We start from the raw sequence: 21,583 nt of genomic DNA, 5'->3' as shown, positions 1-21,583 counted from the left end.
CGGTGTGCGTTGTGCTCGGTATGCACAGACCATGTGTGCACACGTGCTGATACCTCTACCACTCCAGTGAGCTAATGCACAGTGCTGCATGGTACACAGAGTACGCAGTGCATGCAGTACACGCAGTGCACGGTACCTGGTGGGCAAAGCGCTTGGGATGCACTGTGCAAGTAGTGCACTTGGTGCACATTGCGCTCATTGGCTAAGTACTGCTAAACCTAGCATATAGCTCAAGGTGCTACATGGTATCCAGTGTAAAACAGTATACTCGGTGTGCACGGGGCTCAGAATACACTGTGTATGCGGTGTACATAGTGCCTGGTGCACGAGTAAACTGGTACTACACTAGTGCTCATTAGGTGCTACACAGTACGTGGTGCACAAGGTGTCCATGGTACTCGGCGCATGGTGTGTAGTGTTAATACCCTTGCTGCAATGCCAGTGGGTGTACACACTATGTTAACACTTACCAGTGTTAAATGCATTGCAATCAGTGCCTCAGTGCTAATTCACAAAGCCAGGCCCATGTCGAGGTCCCATCCCTGTACACCCTGCAACGCCAGCAGTCTTGGGAAATGGAGATTCTTTCTCCTCTGAGATGCAAGTGGGTGAGGCCCTTGCTGAGGAAGAGCCTGGCTGTGAGAGTGCCTCAGAAGCCAGAACCACCCCACTGTCCAACTCGGTCTCGGCACTCATGAGATGTGCTGCAGCTTTTCTGCAGGTCCCCTGGACGCCAGCGGCAGAACCATGCAGGTCCATTTTCTGGACACAGGTGCTGCTCCTCGCCCTCAAAAGTTCTTGGCCTTCCCAGATTTCAAGGCGGAAGTATGCTCCTCCTGGGACCGCCGGGCTTCGGGGCCTAGCGTACATAAAAAAAGCTGCATCGCTCGCCTTCTTGGAAAGCGTGGATAAGCTCGGCCTGGCGGTGTTCCCCTCAGTAGACTCCACTATCACGGCCCTAGTTAAGGCCCCACCGGTGGGTGGTCTTGTTAGAGACCCGGCGTGCCCGAACCCTCAATGCAGGGTGACGGAGATGCATTTAAAGCGAGCCTACACAGCAGAAGTGCAGGCAACTCTCTTGACTAATACAGCAAGTGTGCTGACCGCGTACTTGAACTGCATGAGACCCCACTCCCTGAGCCTGTGGCCACGGAGCTGCGTCTCCTGTCCAGCATACTGCTACAGATCTCCAGTCTCCAAGGGCAAGTCCTTGGCTGGAGCCTAGCTTGCTTGACTGTGGCTCATAGACAGCTGTGTCTGACACAAGCCAGAGTCTCTAATGCGGATAAGGCCGCGTTGCTTGACGCACCCATATCCCCATGTCATACTTTTGGGCCAGCTGTGAAGGAGATACTGCAAATTTCCCACCAGGAAGATGAGGCGTCCCATCAGGTGGCCTCATTGCTCCCTCCCCGTGCTTCTGCATGGGGTAGGTCCTGCGCTGGCGAGCTCCCCAGCCTCAAATTCACCAGAACAGTTCCAGTCCCCACAACTCTTTTGGATGACCTAAGGCATGCCTACAGGGCACGTCAACAAGTAACCAAGCCCAACCAGCAGGAAGAGAGAACACAGGTCATGGTCAGTCCACAAACCAGCTTCACAGGAGGTGTTTTCAGGGCCAACACCCTAAACACTCACCTCAAACAGCCCAGCCCCAGCCTTAGCAGCCCAAGCAAGGCCCCTGAAGGCTGGCAGCCTCAGAAACCCTTTTCGGCACAACATCTGCAGTAGTGGCATGCTTGCACCTCAGACTCCTGGGTGCTCATCACCTTGTAAAATGGCTATGCACTTCAGTTTCGTTTGGGACCTAACCAAAACCATTTTGAGGTGTCACAAACACTTTCATGACAGACCGTCTACAAGCCTCAGTACTTCAGAAAGAAGTGGCTGCCTTGCTGTGCAAGCAAGAAGAGTTCATGGGAAGAGGGGTGCTACTCAAGATACTTTCTGGTACCCAAGAAAGACAGTGGCTTTTGCCTCATCTTAGACCTGAGGCTCCGAAACAGGTTCTTAAAAGAAAGGAGGTTCCGAATTTTGACACATCGTCACATTCGTCAGTTCGTCCGGCTGGGTGACTGGTTCACCACTGTGGACTTACAGGACGCATACTTTAATGTTCCCATTCGTCCAGAGCACAGAAAGTATCTGCATTTTATCTTTCAAGGAAGCATGTACGAGTATGCTGTGCTGCCATTCGGCCTCTTCCTAGCTCCGCATACGTTTTCAAAGTGTGTGGACGCTATCCTGGCTCCCCTGCGGCTGCATCTCGATGACTTGTTGATCTGTTCCCAGTCGCGTGAGGGAGCATTGGCCCACACGACGGTTGTGACGGAGCATCTGGTCAGGCTGGGCCTTACCATAAACGATGCAGAGTCAGCTTACACCAGTGCAGAGCACCACGTATCTGGGACTCCGGCTGGACTCCACTACGATGCATGCATACCTGTTGGGCGACAGAGTTGCAGTTATCTAGGGGTGCCTCTCCCTTTTCTGAAGATTGTGCCAAAATCTACTGGGTCTGATGGCTGCAGATATCTCGGCCATTCAGCTAGGTCTGCCTTGCATGCATCCACTGCAAGCATGGCTCAATAGGTTTCACCTCAATGCCAAATGCGACGGACACCGTCGGCTACTGTGTCTTACACATGCTCAGCAGCCCTATGCTGGTGGAGGGTTCCCTCTCACCGGCGCAAAGGTGTGCAAATGAGAGTAGTACTGAACCGCCAACTGATGACAACAGATGCTTCCTGGATTAGGGAGTGGTCTGGGAAGGCAGAGGAGTATGTGGATCCTGGTCGGACTGCTGGACATCCCGGCACATAAACATGCTGTAGTTCCAAGCAGTATTCCTTGCTCTCCACCACTTCCTCCCAGTGCTGAGCGGTACAAATGTGTTGATCCAGACGGACAGCACAACAGTTATTGGCGTATATCAACCACCAGGGAGGCCTACGTTCCCCAGGGTTGCATCGCATAGCTTTCAAGCTGTTGATATGGGTGCAGAGAAATCTGCTGCCCTACGGGTGATGCACATTCCTGGAGTGGTGAACTGGGCAGTGGACCTCCTCTCCAGGGGTGGCCTGTATCCGTCGGAGTGGCAACTCCACCCTCAGACGGTGGAGCACATTTGGGAATGGTTCGGGAAGGTGCAGGTCGATCTCTTTGCTTTGGCAGAGATTACACATTGCACCCTGTTGTACTCCCTCCACCGCTTAAGCGGTGCACTCGGTGTAGACGCCCTAGCGTACGAATGGCCCAAAGCATTTTACCTCCTATACTGCTGCTCCATGCTTTTCTCAAGAAAGTCCAGCCAGCCCTGGGAGATTCCACTTTGTTCTGACCTCCTCAGTCAGACGAAAGGCTCTCTTTGGCACCTGGAACCGGGCAGGTTCCAGCTATGGATCTGGCCCCTGAAAGGGACTGCTATCAGACCATTGTTGGTTGTGGGTACGTTGCAGAGTGCTAGGGCGGACAACACTAGGTCTTTGTATACTTATAAGTGGAAGTATTTTCAAGCTTGGTGCCTTGCTGGGAAGCATGATTCCATCACTTGCCCTATGCCAGTCATTTTGCAGTGTCTGCAAGAACTGCTCGATGCTGGAAGATCAGCCATGCTCCCATAGATTTTATGTCTCCAGTTGCACATTTTTTGGCTACTCATTTCATTAAAGGAGCATGGCAATCACGCCCTCCTAGGAGGACTGTTCTCCCTGAATGGAACCTTAATATTGTACTAGAGGCTCTCACGAAGGCCCTGTTTGAGCCCTTATACCCCACAGAGCTGAAGTACCTGTCTATGAAGACAGCCTTCCTTTTGGCTATCACCTCTAAGCGGATCAGTAAGTTGCAGGCACTGTCTGTGCACCAACCCCACTTTCCTCCCCAAGGTGATTACAGCCTTCAACATTAGCCAGTCTGTGGAACTGGAGTCTTTTAATCCCCCTCCATCTGCTTCAACAGAGGATGAGAGATTGAATTTCCTCTGCCAAGTGTGGGCATTGAGATGCTACGTGCATAGGACAAGAGCTCTGCATCAATCTGACCAGCTCTTTGTCTGTCACGGGACACAGACCTTAGGACAGCCCCTTTTTAAGCAGCGTCTGTCACAATGGATTGTGGACACAGTTTCGACTGCATGTAATGGCGCTGGCTTGTCCCCATCTGGTAGCCACACACTCCACTAGAGGGTTGGCTACATTTTGGGCCATTTTCAAAGGTGCCTCAATGTCTGACATTTGTATTGCGGCTGTCTGGGCTATGCTGCATACTTTCTCCAGGTTCTACCTTATTAATGTGGTAGACCCTGCCTTCTCTTCTGTAGGCACATGGGTCCTTGAGGGTGTAAGTTCTCAACGCTAACCACTGGGTTAGATAGTGTTGTGCATCCTTCATTTGCTGCCGTTCCTTCTCCCTCGCGACGGTTTTGGTATTCATTATCCCATACCTAATGTAGTGGTGGTCATCTTCGAATTGAAAGGGAACATTAGGTTACTTACCCTAACCCTGGTTCCCTGAAAGAGAAGACGACCACCACCACGAGGTCGCTTCGGTCAGCCTCACGGGTTCGATGGAAAAAAAGGAAGATCGTCATCCCGGGAAGGGGCCTTTCAGCAGCTCTGGTATAGAGAGCTCAGCAAAATACCTACCCCAAGGGCAAGAATATCTCATACCTAATGTAGTGGTGGTTGTCTTCTCTTTCAGTGAATTAGGGTTATGGTAAGTAACCTAATGTTTTGAATGCACTTACCACTACCAGCCACATGTGGAAGACTGTCACATGAAAAACAAAAGAAACATATTGTATTGTAAAATTATACATGTCTTCCAATATGTTTCAACATGGAAGAGAAACACCTCCTTCATGTTAACTAAGGAATAGATTGTATGTGGTAGACCTTGGGTTTGAGATCTGAAAGAGAAATGAGCAGGCCAGGAAGGTTAGGGAATTGTGGGCTCCCAGCTTGATCTGTGTGCAGTCTGTAATTTTTGGCTGCTTAGCAACCTCAAAGCAATGGTAACAATCCTAGGCTGTGACAGTGAAAAGAGACCCTGCTGTAAGTGCAAAGTTTCAGTGTTTATATAAAACGCATACAATAAATAACTGGAACATATGAGTGGGATGATATTTCCTAATGACATTCCTATCAATGGTTAATAACATTGAGATAAGGATGCAAATTGTGACTTTCTTCAGTTACTTGCAAGGAATCTGCTCTTAGCTGCTTCGTCACTTTCTCTGTTCCAGTGACTACCCTCCCTCGGCAAGCAGGCTCATTCAGGTATCAGTGTGGAGAATGATTTGTAAAATTGGGCACTGGTTGAGTGAACACACAGCACAGGTAGAGACAGGTGCTGATGGTCTAAGACCTTAAACGTCTGCCTCAATTTTCAAAACAGGTTCCCACAGTCATTATAAGTACTCCCAGTGCTAATGACTTCATTTTACCAACAGTTGAGGACCTAGGCTTTAGGGGTCGTTTCTTTTGCCACATCTACCTATGTTTAAAGATGTGTTTATTCCACCAAGCCACCATCTTAGCTCAACACACCTACTTTGGACAATTCCTCTAAGAACCTCAATGTCACCTCCAGATGGTATACTAGGTGGCAAGAACAAGCTTCAAACATACCCAATGCTTATTTCGTGACAGATCCAACAGTCTAGCAGCCTGGTTGTGACCTTCCACTCTATCTGTGGGTGAAGCTCAATCGCTTCAGATGTGGAGTCATCAGATGTGCTGCCAATGACTATAAGTGGGGCCTTCGTGACTTCCCCCCTTTAGCCACTGTGGCTATTTAAAAGATATAGACAACATGCTTACAGGATGCACCCATCAGCAAGGGCTGCCTGGTTCCGTCATGGACAAGGACAATGGCCCTTGTCTCCACATTGAATGGTTAAGACACTAATGGTTTAGACTAACCCGTTTGACTTGACCGCCCATGTTGTTATAGCGAAAGGACAATGAACGATAAACTATTGAAGTAAGTTAATGAGATTGTGAATACAAGTAGAATTACAAGTACGTGCTTGTCTCATGCATGCAGTATTCCGTCTTTGATTTATTCTGTTCATTAAAGAATTAAAATGCAGTTGACTTCTGTCAGAATTTGCATATACTCTTTGAATATATCAGAATATTATATATATAGATATATATATATATATATAATATAGATATCGTATACATATATATATATCTAGAGCACACGTTAAACTCAGGAATTTGAGGAGAGAGTAAAAATGAGTCGGACCAAATCCTTCTGTCATTTTACAAAGCCTGAGCCACCTAACAAGCACGTGACCCGAACGTTTCATAGGTCTACTGAAAAATTATTAGTACTTTTTGTGTGTCTGAGTCAAATTAAACTGTCAAAATACTTAGTTCTTTCAAGTATTAAATGCTTTAAAAATTGGATTGGTTGGTTGCGCAGACCACCACAAATCCCAAGTAAAAAGCAGTCTTGGTGATCCAGTGCTTTCAGGTTTCAGCATTAGTACTTCAATACAGTAATATGAATTTCGAATATGGTTATTCTATATTTAGCGCTTAGGCTATAAAATGCAAAAGGCTAAAAACATCAACCGCTAAATTCTAGAACATTATGTGTGTGTGTGTATATATATATATATATATATATATATATATATATATATATATATATATATATATATATATAGTGCCTTGCAAAAGTATTCAGACCCCTAAACAATTCTCTCATATTACTGAATTACAAATGGTACATTGAAATCTTGTTCTGTTCGATATTTTATTTTAAAACACTTAAACTCAAAATCAATTACTGTAAGGTGACATTGGTTTTATTTTGGGAAATAATTTTAAGAAAAATAAAAAACTGAAATATCTTGCTTGCAAAAGTATTCAACCCCCACACATTAATATTTGGTAAAGCCACCTTTCACTGCAATAATAGCTTTAAGTCTTTTGGAGTAAGTATGTACCAGCTTTGCACAGTGTCGGAAAGATTTTGGCCCATTCTTCTTGGTAGATTTGCTCCAGGTTGTTCAGGTTGGTTGGATGACGCTTGTGGACCGGAATTTTCAAATAGTGCCACAGATTCTCAATGGGATTGAGATCAGGATTTTGACTGGGCCACTGTAGGACATTCACCTTTTCGTTCTTGAGCAACTCCAGTGTTGCTTTGACCTTGTGCTTGGGATCATTGTCCTGCTGAAAGGTGAATTTCCTCCCAAGGTTCAGTTTTTTAGCGGACTGAAGCAGATTCTCTTGCAGTATTTTCCTGTATTTTTCTCCATCCATTCTTCCTTCAATTGTAACAAGATGCCCAGTCTCTGCTGATGAGAAGCATCCCCACAACATGATGCTGCCACCACCATACTTCACTGTAGGGATGGTGTGTCTTGAGGCATGGGCAGTGTTAGGTTTGTGCCACACATAGCGCTTTGAGTTTTGGCCAAAAAGCTCTATCTTGGTCTCATCTGACCACAAAACCTTTTCCCACATCGCAGCTGGGTCACTCTCATGCTTTCTGACAAACTCCAGACGTGCTTTCAGATGGTACTTTTTGAGTAATGGCTTCTTTCTTGTCACCCTCCCATACATAAGAACATAAGAAAGTTTACAAACGAGAGGAGGCCATTTGGCCATCTTGCTCTTTTGGTTGTTAGTAGCTTATTCATCCCAGAATTTCATCAAGCAGCTCCTTGAAGGATCCCAGGGTGTCAGCTTCAACAACATTACTGGGGAGTTGATTCCAGACCCTAACGATTCTCTGTGTAAAAAAGTGCCTCCTATTTTCTGTTCTGAATACCCCTTTGTCTAATCCCCATTTGTGACCCCTGGTCCTTGTTTCTTTTTTCAGGTCGAAAAAGTCCCTTGGGTCGACATTGTCAAAACCTTTTAGAATTTTGAATGCTTGAATTAGGTCGCCGCATAGTCTTCTTTGTTCAAGACTGAACAGATTAAATTATTTTAGCCTGTCTGCATATGACATGCGAGACTTTGTCAAAAGCTTTCTGGAAATCTAAATAAACCATGTCATATGCTTTGCAATTATCCATTATTGATGTTGCATCCTCAAAAAAAATCAAGCAAGTTAGATAGACACGATCTCCCTTTCCTAAAACCATGTTGACTGTCTCCCAGGACCCTGTTACCATATAGGTAATTTTCCATTTTGGATCTTATTATAGTTTCCATAAGTTTGCATATATTAGAAGTCAGGCTTACTGGTCTGTAGTTACCTGGTTCAGTTTTGTTTCCCTTTTTGTGGATCAGTATTAAGTTTGCAATTTTCCAGTCTGTCGGTACCACCCCTGTGTCAAGAGACTGCTGCATGGTCTTGGTTAGCGGTTTGTAAATAACTTCTTTCATTTCTTTGAGTACTTTAATGGGAGGATCTCATCTGGCCCAGGGGATTTGTTTATTTTAAGAGCTCCTAGTCCCTTTAACACTTCTGCCTCGGTTATGCTAAAGTTATCTAAAACTGGATAGGAACTGGATGACATGTGGGGCATGTTGTCCATATCCTCCTTTGTAAAAACTTGTGAAAAGTAATCATTTAATATATTTGCTATTTTTTTTTCTTCATCTACGATTTTGTCATTTGTATCTCTTAGACATTTAATCTCCTCTTTTAATGTTCTCTTGCTGTTGTAATATTTTACAATATTTTAATATTTACAAAATGTAAACATTTTGGAATTGGTTTTAGCCCCCTTAGCAATGTTCATTTGTATTTCTCTCTTGGCCTTTCTAACTTCCTGTTTGACTTGCGTTTGCAGTTGGGTGTACTCTTTCTGGCCATTGTTATGCAGAGCTCTTGATATGGTTGACTGGTGCACCATTACTCCACTCCCAGCCACTGAACTCTGTAGCTCCTTCAAAGTGATTGTTGGCCTCTCTGTGGCTTCTCTCACAAGTCTCCTTCTTGTTTGAGCATTGAGTTTTGAGGGACGGCCTTTTCTTGGCAGTGCCTGGGTGGTGTGATGCAGCTTACAATTCCTGATTATTGATCCAACTGTGCTCACTGGGATATCCAAACACTTGGATATTATTTTGTACCCTTTCCCTAATCTATGCATTTGTATTACTTTATCTCTAACTTCTGTAGAATGCTGTTTGGTCTCCATTTTCCTTCAGATTCACAGCCTTACCAATGATCCTTCAACAGTGGGATTTTTATCCAGAAAATGTGACAGCAACTTTAATGGTTCACAGGTGGAGGCCAATGGTAAGGTAATTGTGACTTGTTAGGGCAATTTCTTTCATCGGTGTAATGAGCTCTGTGGGATGAGCTCGTTCCATCTCATCCCACAGATGCTCAACTGGATTGAGATCTGGTGACTGGGCAGGCCACTGCAGTAACCTGAATTCACTGTCATGTTTGTGGAACCATTCCTGGACAATCCTATCCTTGTGGCATGGGGCATTATCCTGCTGAAAAAAATCCATTAGCAGATGGATACACAGCTGCCATGAAGGGATGCACCTGATTGGCAATGATGTTCAGATATCCTGTGGCATTCAAACGTTGCTCCACTTTTATCAAGGGGCCCAATGTGTGCCATGAAAACACACCCCACACCATCACACCACCACCACCAGCCTGCAATGTTGACACGTGGCATGATGGATGCATGTACTCATGTGGTTTTCTCCATACCCTAGTCCTCCCATCTGCATGAAACAGCAGGAACCAGGATTCATCAGACCAGGCAATGTTTTTCCAATCCTCCAATGTCCAGTGTTTCGTTTCTTAGCCCACTGCAACCACAGTTTCTTTTGTTTTGCTGAAAGAAGTGGAACTATGTTAGGTCGTCGGCTGACAATAACCCATTCATGCAAAGGTATGACAAGTTGTATATTATTTTATGGGTCTTTCAGCACCAATGTTGTACTGGACCATCAGTTGACTAACTGTAGCTCGTCTGATGCTCTGCACAATTCGTGTCAACCTCCTTTGGCCTCTTTCATCAATGAGCCGTTTTCAACTACTGGCCTGTCGTTGGCTGGATGTCCTTTGGGTGGTGGACCATCCTTGATACACACGGTAAACTGCTGAGCGTGAAAACCCAGCAGCATTGCAGTTCTTGACACACTCAAACCGGCGTGCCTGGCACCTACAACCATACCTCGTTCAAAGGCACTTAAATCTTTTGTCTTGCCCATTTACCCTCTGAATAGCACACATACACAATCCATGTCTCAATTGTGTCTTAAAAATCCTTCTTTAACCTGTCTCCCCTTCATTTACACTGATTGAAATGGATTTAACTGGTTACATCAATAAGGGATTGTAGCTTTCACTTCGTCAGTCTATTTCATGAAAAGAACAGGTGTTCCTAATGTTTTGTACACTCAGTGTATATGTCACTCTCTTAAGACTAAAACATAAATTCTATACCTTATAGCAATGCATCAATATAAACGAGATATTATATGGAAGTGTAGTGTAGGATATATTGAAAAATAACAACTGTCTTCAAAAGGTAGAGACTTGACTTTGACCAAACAGCAATCAGTTTTTCAGAGGCCTTCAGAGCATGTATCACACAACTGGTAGTTAGCAAGTTGAGCGATATCGAATGGGGTATTCCTCTGGGTTTTTATAGGATTTTCTCTCCATTGAATATATCAGAAGTAACAAGTAAATCTAATCATCACTCGGCCTTGACATTTCTTATCTTTGAGTTAATTATACATTCTAGAAGGATCTGGTCAACTCATTTTAAAACCAATTGTAGATAACTTCTTTCCAAAAATATTGAAACATGATTTCATCGCTTTTTTTTTTCCTAACCCCTCCTTTCTCCAAAAAATCAGGTGAAACAAAGTTCACAGGATCCCTGCTACAACATAATGCAATACAATACAAGTTTAAACATGTATAAAAGGAGATGTTGTTTTATATATTTAAAATCAACCTTCTGTTTGATTATATTACCTGAGCCCAGTATATTTCCTTCTGAGTAACATAATTCATCACCTTTCCAGTTTGGCTTACTTTCATATACAATGACACTTTCATCTGTGACACTTCACTGTAGATGTAGCATCCCATGAATACAGACCGAGCTGTTGACAGGGTGTGTTAATATTATTTTTGTATTTTATTTTTATTTGGGGTCCAGGGGCCAGGTTTGTTATAGTCGAAGGTACATTATAATGAAGGGCGTGTACTGTGTGTGTTTATATATATATATATATATATATATATATATATATATATATATATATATATATACAGTGCCTATAGAAAGTCTACACCTCCTTGAACTTTTTTCACATTTTGTTGTGTCAGTGCCTCAGAGTTTCATGCATTTAAATGAGGATTTTTTTCTACTTATCTACACACCATACTCCACACTGTTAAGGGGAAAAAAGTTTTTATTGATATATATATATATATATATATATATATATATATATATATATATATATATATATATATATATATATATATATATATATATATATATATATATATAAAAATACAAAACTGAAAGATCATAATTGGATTAGTCTCCACCCCCCTGAGTTAATACTTGGTTGAAGCACCTTTGGCAGCAATTACAGCTGTGAGTCTATTGGGATAGGTCTATACCAATGTTGCACACCTAGATTTGACAATATGTGACCATTTTTCTTTACAAACCTGTTCAAGCTCTGTCAAAAGTGTTGATGGACAGCAATTTTCAAGTCATGCCACAAATTTTCGATTGGATTTAAGTCGGGGCTCTGACTGGGCCACTCAAAGGGACATTTATCTTTTTGTTCCTTAGCCACTCCAGTGTAGCTTTGGCTTTGTGCTTTGGGTCATTGTCATGCTGAAAGGTGAATTTCCATCCCAGTTTCAGCTTTCTTGCAGAGGGCAGCAGGTTTTCCTCAAGGACTTCTCTGTACTTTGCTCCTATCCTTTTTTCCTATCATCATTTTCCCTTCTATCCTGCCAAGTGCCCCAGTCCATGCCGATGAGAAACATCCCCATAACATGATGCTGCCACCACCATGCTTCACAAGAGGGATGGTATTCTTTGGGTGTTGCGCTGTGTTGGGTTTGCATGAAACATAATGCTTTACATTTAGGCCAAAATGTTCCATTTTTAGTTTTGTCCGACCACAAAACTTTTTGCCACATGGCTACATAATTTTTGCATACTTCAAACGGATTCAAGGTGGGCTTTCAAGTAATGGCTTCTTTCTTGCCACCCTATCATACAGGCCAGATTTGTGGAGTGCTTGGGATATTGTTGTCACATGTGAAGAGGCAGCTAATACCCAGGTCGATACTGGTAGTCACATGTCTAGTGCAAGATGACTGTTTTGCCTTTCATAGACTGCTTTGCTTCTCATATACTGTTTTGTTTTGCTACTGTTTTGTTTTTGCTGTTGTTTTGCTTTTCACACAAAATGTTCTAGTGCAGAGTGACTTTGTTTTGCTTTTGATACAGCTGCGTTTGCAAAAGATTAAGGAAAGAATGTGTTCAAGTTTGCTATATTTGTGTGAGAGTGTAAAACTGTTTTTTTGAGCTTTGAGCAAAAAGCAACTCAGTGTTGCTCTGTTGAACATGTATATGTATTGGGTCACCTCGTCTTAAACTAAGAGACAGTGTGTTTGTGTTACTGTTGCGGTGTGTTCATGTAACTGCTTCTCTTCACTTGCACGCATTGTAATAAACTTCTTGAGCTGCTACCAATCTGAGTCATCAGCCATTTCATACAACAGGATATTTTTCCCCTACTACAGAACATGGCAACGAGGATGGGATTCACCGCAGTGTATATTATAGTCTTGAAGTGTTGTGTGTACAGTACTGTGTTGTAGTCTGGATTGGTTATGATCTGGGCAGGCTGTTAGTCACTGGACTGGTTTTGATCCAACCAGGCAGAGATTCGTTTGACTGGTTTTGACCCAGCCAGGTTTCTAGTCACTGGTTGGGGTTTGACCCGACCAGGCAGAAGTTCACTGGACTGGATTTGATCCAACCAGACAGAGGCTTGCTGGACTGGTTTTGATCCAAACCAGGTTGTATGTGTAGTAGATGGGGTTGTAGTCGCTAGTGCCCAGGAGCACTAGGACATGACCAGCGAAATGGCTGAAGTTATTGAGCATGTCTTAACAAAGCATGTGAAATGGCAAAAAAAACGATGTTGGAAGATGACTGGGTTCCTAAATGGACCCCAGAATGATGGTTGAAACAGGATAAACATCGCTCTGATAATGGAAATGTAATTGCATGTAGTGTTTTGCCCCAGGTGCAAGGAGCACTGACTATTGCATTGGAGAAAGTGAAGCTGTATCAACAAGAAAATGCTCTATTGAAAAGGCAACTGAAGTTTATACAATGTTCTATGACTAAGGCAAAGAAGGTGAGTTAGGGCAGGATTATGAAGTAAGGAAGTGGGAAGTGTATAGAGATTGTTCCAGGTCAGAGGACCCAATGAACAGGATCAAGGGTTTGTGCAAGTGTTAATAAGTGGCCTCGGACCACACCTGCAAAAGTTGATTGAACTGGGAGTTAATCCCAGGAATGCGTACGATGTGGTGATGGCATGGAGAGGTATGGCTGGGAACCGGAGAATTAAGAAGAAAAAGGGGATGTGAAGAGGGTAAGTGTAAGTGCAATTAAGTGTGCTGGGAACTGAACATGAGTACGATGTGACAGACTGTTGAGGAGTTACAAACGTAATATGATTTTGCAAAGGTAAATTGTAAGTTTTTGTCGTTGAGAATAAAGACTCGATTGAGCAGGAAAGTAATCGACACAGAATAGATGGCAGGTATAATATCTAGTTTCTAAAAATGCAAAATTAATGTTTTATTTTCAAGAGTCTGCATATTAATGATTGTTTAGTTCCTGTTGAATAGGGAGATAGTATTTTCTTTGAATGGAAAGCACTTGGTTTAATAAAGCACTGAAGTTACTAGTATTAACTGGTTTTATTTGCACATATACAAGATGTTTTGTTTATGTTGGTCACAATTAATGTTTTACGGAGCTTCTAGCAGGAGAGGTGATGATAACTAGATTAATGTGGTAACTGAGACATTAATAAATCGTGAATGACATTTGATTATTGATGATGCAGTCGTGAACTGCAGGTAGATTATTGCAAATTTTTGCAAAGTCAGGGACTAAACCTGAAACAAACTAAGGGATCCAGACGAGAATATTAAAAATATTTTCGTGATTGAGACACCTGTGTGTGTCTTTATAAAGGATAGATGTATTGTGTTTATGTTGTATTGTGTTTGTGGCCGGCTGTGCTAGCAAGCTGCATGGTTGTGAAGATTATACCATACACGTAAGACTATAGTCATATTTAAGGTAACAATAGTTGAGTGTAATATGGAGTCTCTGATCTGGGTGTTACATATGTATATAATATATGTTTGGCTGTTGGCTATTGAATGTTGACCTATTTGTGAGTTAGGATAACCTGTTAATAGGAAAAACCTGTTACACAAACCGTCACGAAGTGGGGCGGATGAGGGTATTGGCATAAAACCCTACTTAAAGTCCATGAGTGCACCAAACAACGTGTAAATTTAAGGTGCAAAGTAAAACAAACCATCAATAAAACCCATAAAGTAGAGTAATGCTCTGTTTTCTCTGTGTCATTGGAAAATTATATTGGTAAAAAGTCAGTTTAGAATAATAATTTTATTAATATTGCTTGGTTTAGATTAGTTTTGCTTAAGCAAAAAGATAAAGCAACATTTTAGAAAAGGCAGGTGTTTAACACTATGTAATAAGTATGAGTGGGAACATGTAAACTGTGTTCACGAAATAGCAGAGTGCAGCTCAGACTGTGAAAAGGGACAGGATCTGTCAAGGTTTGAGAATGGAAGCCAGCTTCAGTTCAGGAGTTGTTATAAGGGAGTAAATTAAAATAAAATATGGATCGCAACGGCGATGCAATGAGACTGTAAGTTAGAAGTTCAGATCAAAGATGCAGTGAAAGATAAGATTCTGGGCGTGTTGCCAGAGAACAGGCAAATATGCAGATAAGGTGCCTGGGCAGTTGTCCAGAAGCAGAGAAGTGTTAATAGTAGATACTGAAGGCACAGATCTCAGCTGCAAGGTCACAACACAACTCAGTTTTAGAATGAATAAAATTTTAAGCAATGCTCTGATTGTGGCCATATTGATACTTAAATTTAACTTGCTGGGAAAGTGGCAGTGGCTACAGGAAAGTCTGAAATGGCAGAAGAACCGCAAGGAGATTATAGTGAATACTTAAGAATGTTGCAATGGCTGCTAGGCACAGATCGCAGCAAAGGGGGGAGGTAAAGATGATGGGGATGAAAGAATGTTTGTTGACATGGAGGTAGGAGGATACCCATGTAAAATGTTAGTTGATATAGGGGTGGGTGTGATAATCACCGATTTGGATGTCCCTTTAACAAACAATATGTAATGATTGAAGGTGTTGATGGAGGCACACAAATTGCCTTCAAAACACAGAGGACAGAAATAAAAATTGGAAACATCACTGCAACAATAGAAATGTATCATGCAAAACACATGAGCAAAACATTTTAGGGTGAGAGGTAATGTATGTCTTATCTTTCCCTCTCACACTCCAGGACTTGACTGAGCAGTACCCGGAAGTGTGGGCTCAGCACAGTAATGACTGTGGTAAGGTAGTGGGCGTGCTTATCACAATTGAAGGAGATGCTCATCCTCCACAGAAGCAGTACCCAATTAAACCTGAAGCAACTGAAGCAGTAAAGGGTATTATTACAGACCTGTTACAGCAGGGTATAGTAGTTGAATGTAACTCAACCACGAACAGTCCCATTTGGCCGGTGCCCAAAGGGAAAGGGAAATGGGGACTGACTATTGACTACCAAAGATTGAATCAAGTATTGGCTTAAATGGCACAAATTGTAGCTAACCCACATACAATCCTCACTGAAGTACCTGCTGATGCAAGCTGGTTTTCAGTGACTGATATCAGTAATGGTTTTTGGAGTCTACCTATTAGATGGGAAGACCAATGGAAGTTCGCGTTCACCGTGAAAGGTGTACACAAGGGTATCACAACTCACCAGTGATATTCCAACAATGTGTGGCAAAGGCAACGTGGTCCCTGGGCAACAACCAACATGGAACTGTGTTGCAATATGTCAGTGACTTGTTGCTATGTAGTTCTTCTCTTGCAGAAGCGCAGAAGTTGTTGCATGACAAATTGGACCAAACTATACAGAGCTAACAAAGCAGAGGTTGTTGGAGCTGCTCCTCTGACAAAAACAAAAGAAAGACGACCTTTGAAATTGGAACTTGTGAAAATAACTGAACATGCTACGATCCTGCCACAAAGACGGCCGGAGTGGGTGGTGTCAGACCAGAGCCAGGAAATAATAATAAACAAAAAGAGAGGTGGAGTTTGGTGTTTATTTATTAATAAATAAACAAACAGAAAATAAACAATTGCAACAATACAAAAACAGGACATGGCACATTCGCCAAAATAAATAGACAAACAAAACGGACTAAACAAAGCAATGGACTAACAAACAAACACGGTGAGCTTCTATTTAATGATTACTATTATTCTTATTATTTTTACCTGTCTCCTATCCCGTTCTCCACTCACTGAACACCCAGCCTCGAGTGGGTGAAAACATGTTGCTTTTATGCAGCTGTACCAAGACTCGATTGCTAAGCAATAATTCAATTGGAGTCTCGATACAACTGCACGTGAATTAATAAAGTGCAATTCCCCGTGCTCAAATATTACTTTTTACTTGCACGTGAAGTATAAGAAATTACAGTATAATCGTAAATCTCGAAAAACTACTCACTTCTAAATCTTTTGTAGTCATTTTTGTATTACTTTAGTATAAATACATGTTAATTTGGATTCATATGTTGTTTTTTTCTGACTTTATGTGAACGAAAATACACACATTTGCCCGTTTTCCCATTGGAAATAGTGATATTTTGAAATAAAAGCAAAGTTTGTGGGGAATAATAGCCATTTTCTATACTTTTGAGGCATAAGCAATTAGGAAATAACACTTACTACCCAGGAACAAAAAATAAATAAATAAATTGTTACACGGTGTAACTTTCAAGAAGAGGATACCTCAAGGCAAATACTGGTCACCTCTGTCTGGAGGTAGAGAAGACAATTTGCTTTTCTGGCTCACTGCACATGTGCAATGAAGAGACTAAGAACAAAGGATGCTAAAATACCAGCAACTGACTTGTATTTGACTTGTACAAAGAGTGCAAGAACAATGGACGATTACAAAGTGTGGAATTTGTGCAAACCTGTTATGGTTAAATAAAAGATACATAGATGAAGTGCCAGCACTGGGTGATGCAACCCCTGTGGATAATGTTCAAGGTTACTTATGCAAACTGTTCATATGCTAATAGTGTTATTTCAGAATTTACTAACATGGCTGCGTGCCAAATGCTACATATATTTCTTACTGATACATACGCATAGGGGCAAGTGCTGGTAACCTCTGCCTCATGCCATGGACCTTTTCTGTTTTGGGCTATTCGAAGGTCCAAAGGAGGGACTGAAGAGGCAGCCAATACCCCGGTCAGCACTTGCAGGGTTAAGGAGGATCGTCTGATGTTTCCAAGGCAGGACGGTCTAGTGCAAGATGACAGTTTTGCCTTTCATAGACTGCTTTGTTTCTCATATGCTGTTTTGTTTTGCTACTGTTTTGTTTTTGCTACTGTTATGCTTCTCGCACAAAATGTTCTAGTGCAGGTTGGCTTTGTTTTGCTTTTGATACAGCTCCATTTGCAAAAGATTAAAGAATGTGTTCAAGGTTGCTATATTTGTGTAAGAGTATAAAACTGTTTTCTTGAGCTTTGAGCAAAAAGCAACTCCTTATAGATAGGACTTCAAGACTGTTCCATGATATTGTTGACGTATTCATCTGTTCAATGTTGCTCTACTGAACATGTATATGTATTGGGTCACCTCGTCTTAAGCTAAGAGAGAGTGTGCTCGTGTTACTGCTACTGCATGTAACTGCTTCTCTTCACTTCACTTAAACTTCTTGAGCTGCTACCGATCGGAGTCATCAGTCATTTCATACAACAGGATATTTTCCTCCTACTACACATAAAAGCTTGTAGCTCTTGCAATGTTGCCATTGGCCTCTTGGTAGCCTCTCTGATCCTTCCTCAGTCATCCAGTTTGGAGGGACAGCCTGATCTAGATAGGGTCTTGGTGGTGCCATACACCTTCCACTTCTTAATAATCGTCTTGACCATGCTCCAAGGGATATTCAAGGCCTTTGATATTTTTTTACACCCATTCCCTGATCTGTGCCTTTGTTCTTTGAAAGCGCCTTGGTGCTCATGGTCGAGTCTTTGCTTTGAAATGCACTACCCAGCAGAGAGAACCTACAGGAACTGCTGAATTTATCCTTAAATCATGTGAATCACTATAATTTAACACAAGTGGAGGCTACTTAACTTGGTGTGTGATTTTGAAGGCGATTGGTTAAAGCTGATCTAATTTAGGATTGCTATTACAAGGAGGGGAGGGCACTTATCCAACCAAGCTATTTCAGTGTTTATTTTTAATTAATTTTCTACACATTTTTTGAATATTTTTTTTAACTTGGAAGTTGTGGGGTAGGATGTGTAGATAAATGAAAAAAAAAAAAACTATTTTAATGCATTTAAATTCCAGGATACGTGCATTATTACAGGATAGCCTTCTTACCTTCTTTTAGGCAGTTGTGAACAGTTTCTCAGCTATCAAGTAGTTTTTGTTACATGAGGATTAACATAAGCCCACAACAATTCTCACTGTTTATTTTTTTATTTATTTTTTTTTACAGGTGAAAAAAGAACAAAGACACTTTCTCTGCCGCTGTCAAAACATACACACCTTTTGGCATCTACTGCAAAAACATTCCTTTTCACAAGGAATTAAAGTAAAATAAAAACAATGCAGAATATTATGGACTTTTTATGTACATTGTATTTAACTGAATATTTGTTAATAAAGTATATTAAAAAAGTGTTTATCTGTCTTTATGTTTGCTTTTAGATGTATCCCTTTACGAAAAGATGTTCTTGTTTTTGAATGAGTGGATGCAAGCATTTTTAGAAACGGGATATAGTTTCCGCTAATGGATTAGCCAGACAGAGGGGAAAACAAGCAAAGAAACAATAGTAGGACAAACAAAAAACGGTAGGGGAGACTGGGAACAGTTGTAACACGGGACAGTTGTAATACCTTGAATTTCTCCAATCAGAAGCAAGCTAACGTGCAATCACTCACTCGACACGTGCTCACTTCAGGTCTCTGTCTGCCTGTGGTTATCCATTTCATGGATCCAGGCTTTTAGCATTCTCATCCTTGATCTCTGTACTTATAATTGACGCAATTGATTGCTCTTAGTTTTGTTGTTTCTTGCTGGAACATGAGGTTTAGTAATGACTCCCTGGGTTGGGGCCAGTTGTAACACGTGTTAAAGTTGAATCCATACACCATTAGATGAACTATATTTAGGCACATGAATGTTGCACTGAAGGAAACAAAATGTAAATATACCACAATTGTGACTCAGAGTGACATATTCTATCTTGATAAGGCCAATAATTTTGGGAATGTTAAACAGTTTTAAAAGCAGGACAAAAAAAATTGCGTTACATGAACATTTGTATTTTTCAATAAAGATATTACGTTTTTTAGTTAAATAAAAACAAACATATTTGCTTCATGTGAAAATGTATCTTATTCAATATAACATTCAATTATTTAGTTAAATCAAATGTGTTGTTGTTTATTTAATTATTCTTCACAGAATGTTACATCTGACCCCAACCCCCGTTACAACTGACCCTGGCCATGAGATCAGTTGTAACATCGGACACCTTACATTTCAAGCCCTCTTGCAGTATGTATGTCGGCTCTTAAAACAGGATCACTATGGGGATTGATATAGGGCATATGTAAGTTGTTTGTATCAAAGTCTGGTCAAACTAGCTCAAACCATCTGTATCCCCTACACAGGTGGTAGATTTTTTTTATTTTTATTTTTATTTGTTTGTTTTTAGCTGTGGAAAGTTTGAAATACATTTTTGTTAATCTAGTATTAGAAAAAAAAAACAAAAAAAAAAAACACTATAGATAATAAATACAAAACTACAACAGGGCTGGTATTACTTTGTATGTTTCTGCTTGTGCTAATGAAGTCTTCATTTCTCTCAAGCCGTGCTTTTGGCACCCAGAATGGAATGTACTTTTTCTAGATTTGTGATGTCATCATACGAAATTTTTCTAGATTTTGGAAATGAGTATTCCAAGCGTGGAATCCTTGGCGGGGGTTAACCAGTGCCAGAGTGGTACGAATATCGTTCCACGGCTCAAAATGAATTAAATTCATGGGACAAATTGATGAATAATCATCTTACTAAGATAGAAATACACTTCCAAATTCCCTGTAACCCTGCTGCAAATTTGTGTTAAGAAGTGCTTATCACAGAACTTAAGAACAAATAACGCAAGGGACAAAGAAAAAAAAAATTATTACAAAAAATATTAAAATTTAATTACATTTTCTTTTCGTGTTTCTAAATATAGCACTATGAGTGTTTCATAGTTATGGATAACGAGTTATGGATTGTCTCATATTTAAGTGGTGACTACAGGGTGGGTGCATTACAAAGGAATAGCAGCCTTTCATGTGTATACAATTGTTGTTCTTGCCAAGTTGGTATTTGTCTCCTCACACGCAATGCATCCTGTCATTAATTAAGATACAATAAACAACGCCCTTTAGCTTTTATATGACAAGTATTTTGGTGATTACTTTTTTTTTCAGGTCCTGGATTTTATAAACAAAAGATCAACTAATGTAGTGCTTCTGACTTCAACCGAATCAGTCATTTGCACTCCGAACAATAACACCCTCTGTTGGATATTAATGCATTATGTAAGAAACAGAGAAATATACCACAGATTTCAATATAATTAAATACCAAGGGAATACAAGCTGAATACATTAGTTGAAGTTATTGAGATCATTTGGGAGTGAAGGTGTCTGCCCTATTGCCTATAAATTTTTACATGTGATGACTTCTGATGTGGCTACTGACATATTTGTTTTATGATGTTGGCATAACCTTAATAAAATATCAATATTATATTTCTGACATGACTTCTTGTGTCACCTCACAATTTGCCTCAGGCTGTGTTAGGGGGTTATAGATGCTGATGTTTGAATAAGGATTACTTTTTTCATTTTTAAAATGCAAAAGGCTATACATTTAAAGGGATACTTGTTACCACCTACATTTTTTTTTTTTTAATATTACATTTATTTGCAGTAAAACAGTGACACTTGTGTTTGGTATGAATGCACCATTAAACAAATAGAGAAAACATTTCAATACAATAAAATATCAATGGAATTCAATCTTTGCTTTTAAAAAGACATGACAATTATTTATTAGGCAATTGTTCTCTGAATGGTTTAATTCAGGAAATAAATCAAATCATGAAGCGAAAAATGTGTGAAAACAACTTTATGCTATAAATAAGTGTTTAATAAATGAATAGCAATCTGTCTTTGACACCTGTCATAGCATAACAAACAATGTGGT

Source organism: Polyodon spathula, chromosome 13 (genome assembly GCF_017654505.1).
Source record: "Polyodon spathula isolate WHYD16114869_AA chromosome 13, ASM1765450v1, whole genome shotgun sequence".
NCBI lineage: Eukaryota > Metazoa > Chordata > Actinopteri > Acipenseriformes > Polyodontidae > Polyodon > Polyodon spathula.
Note: the sequence above shows the minus strand (reverse complement) of the source record.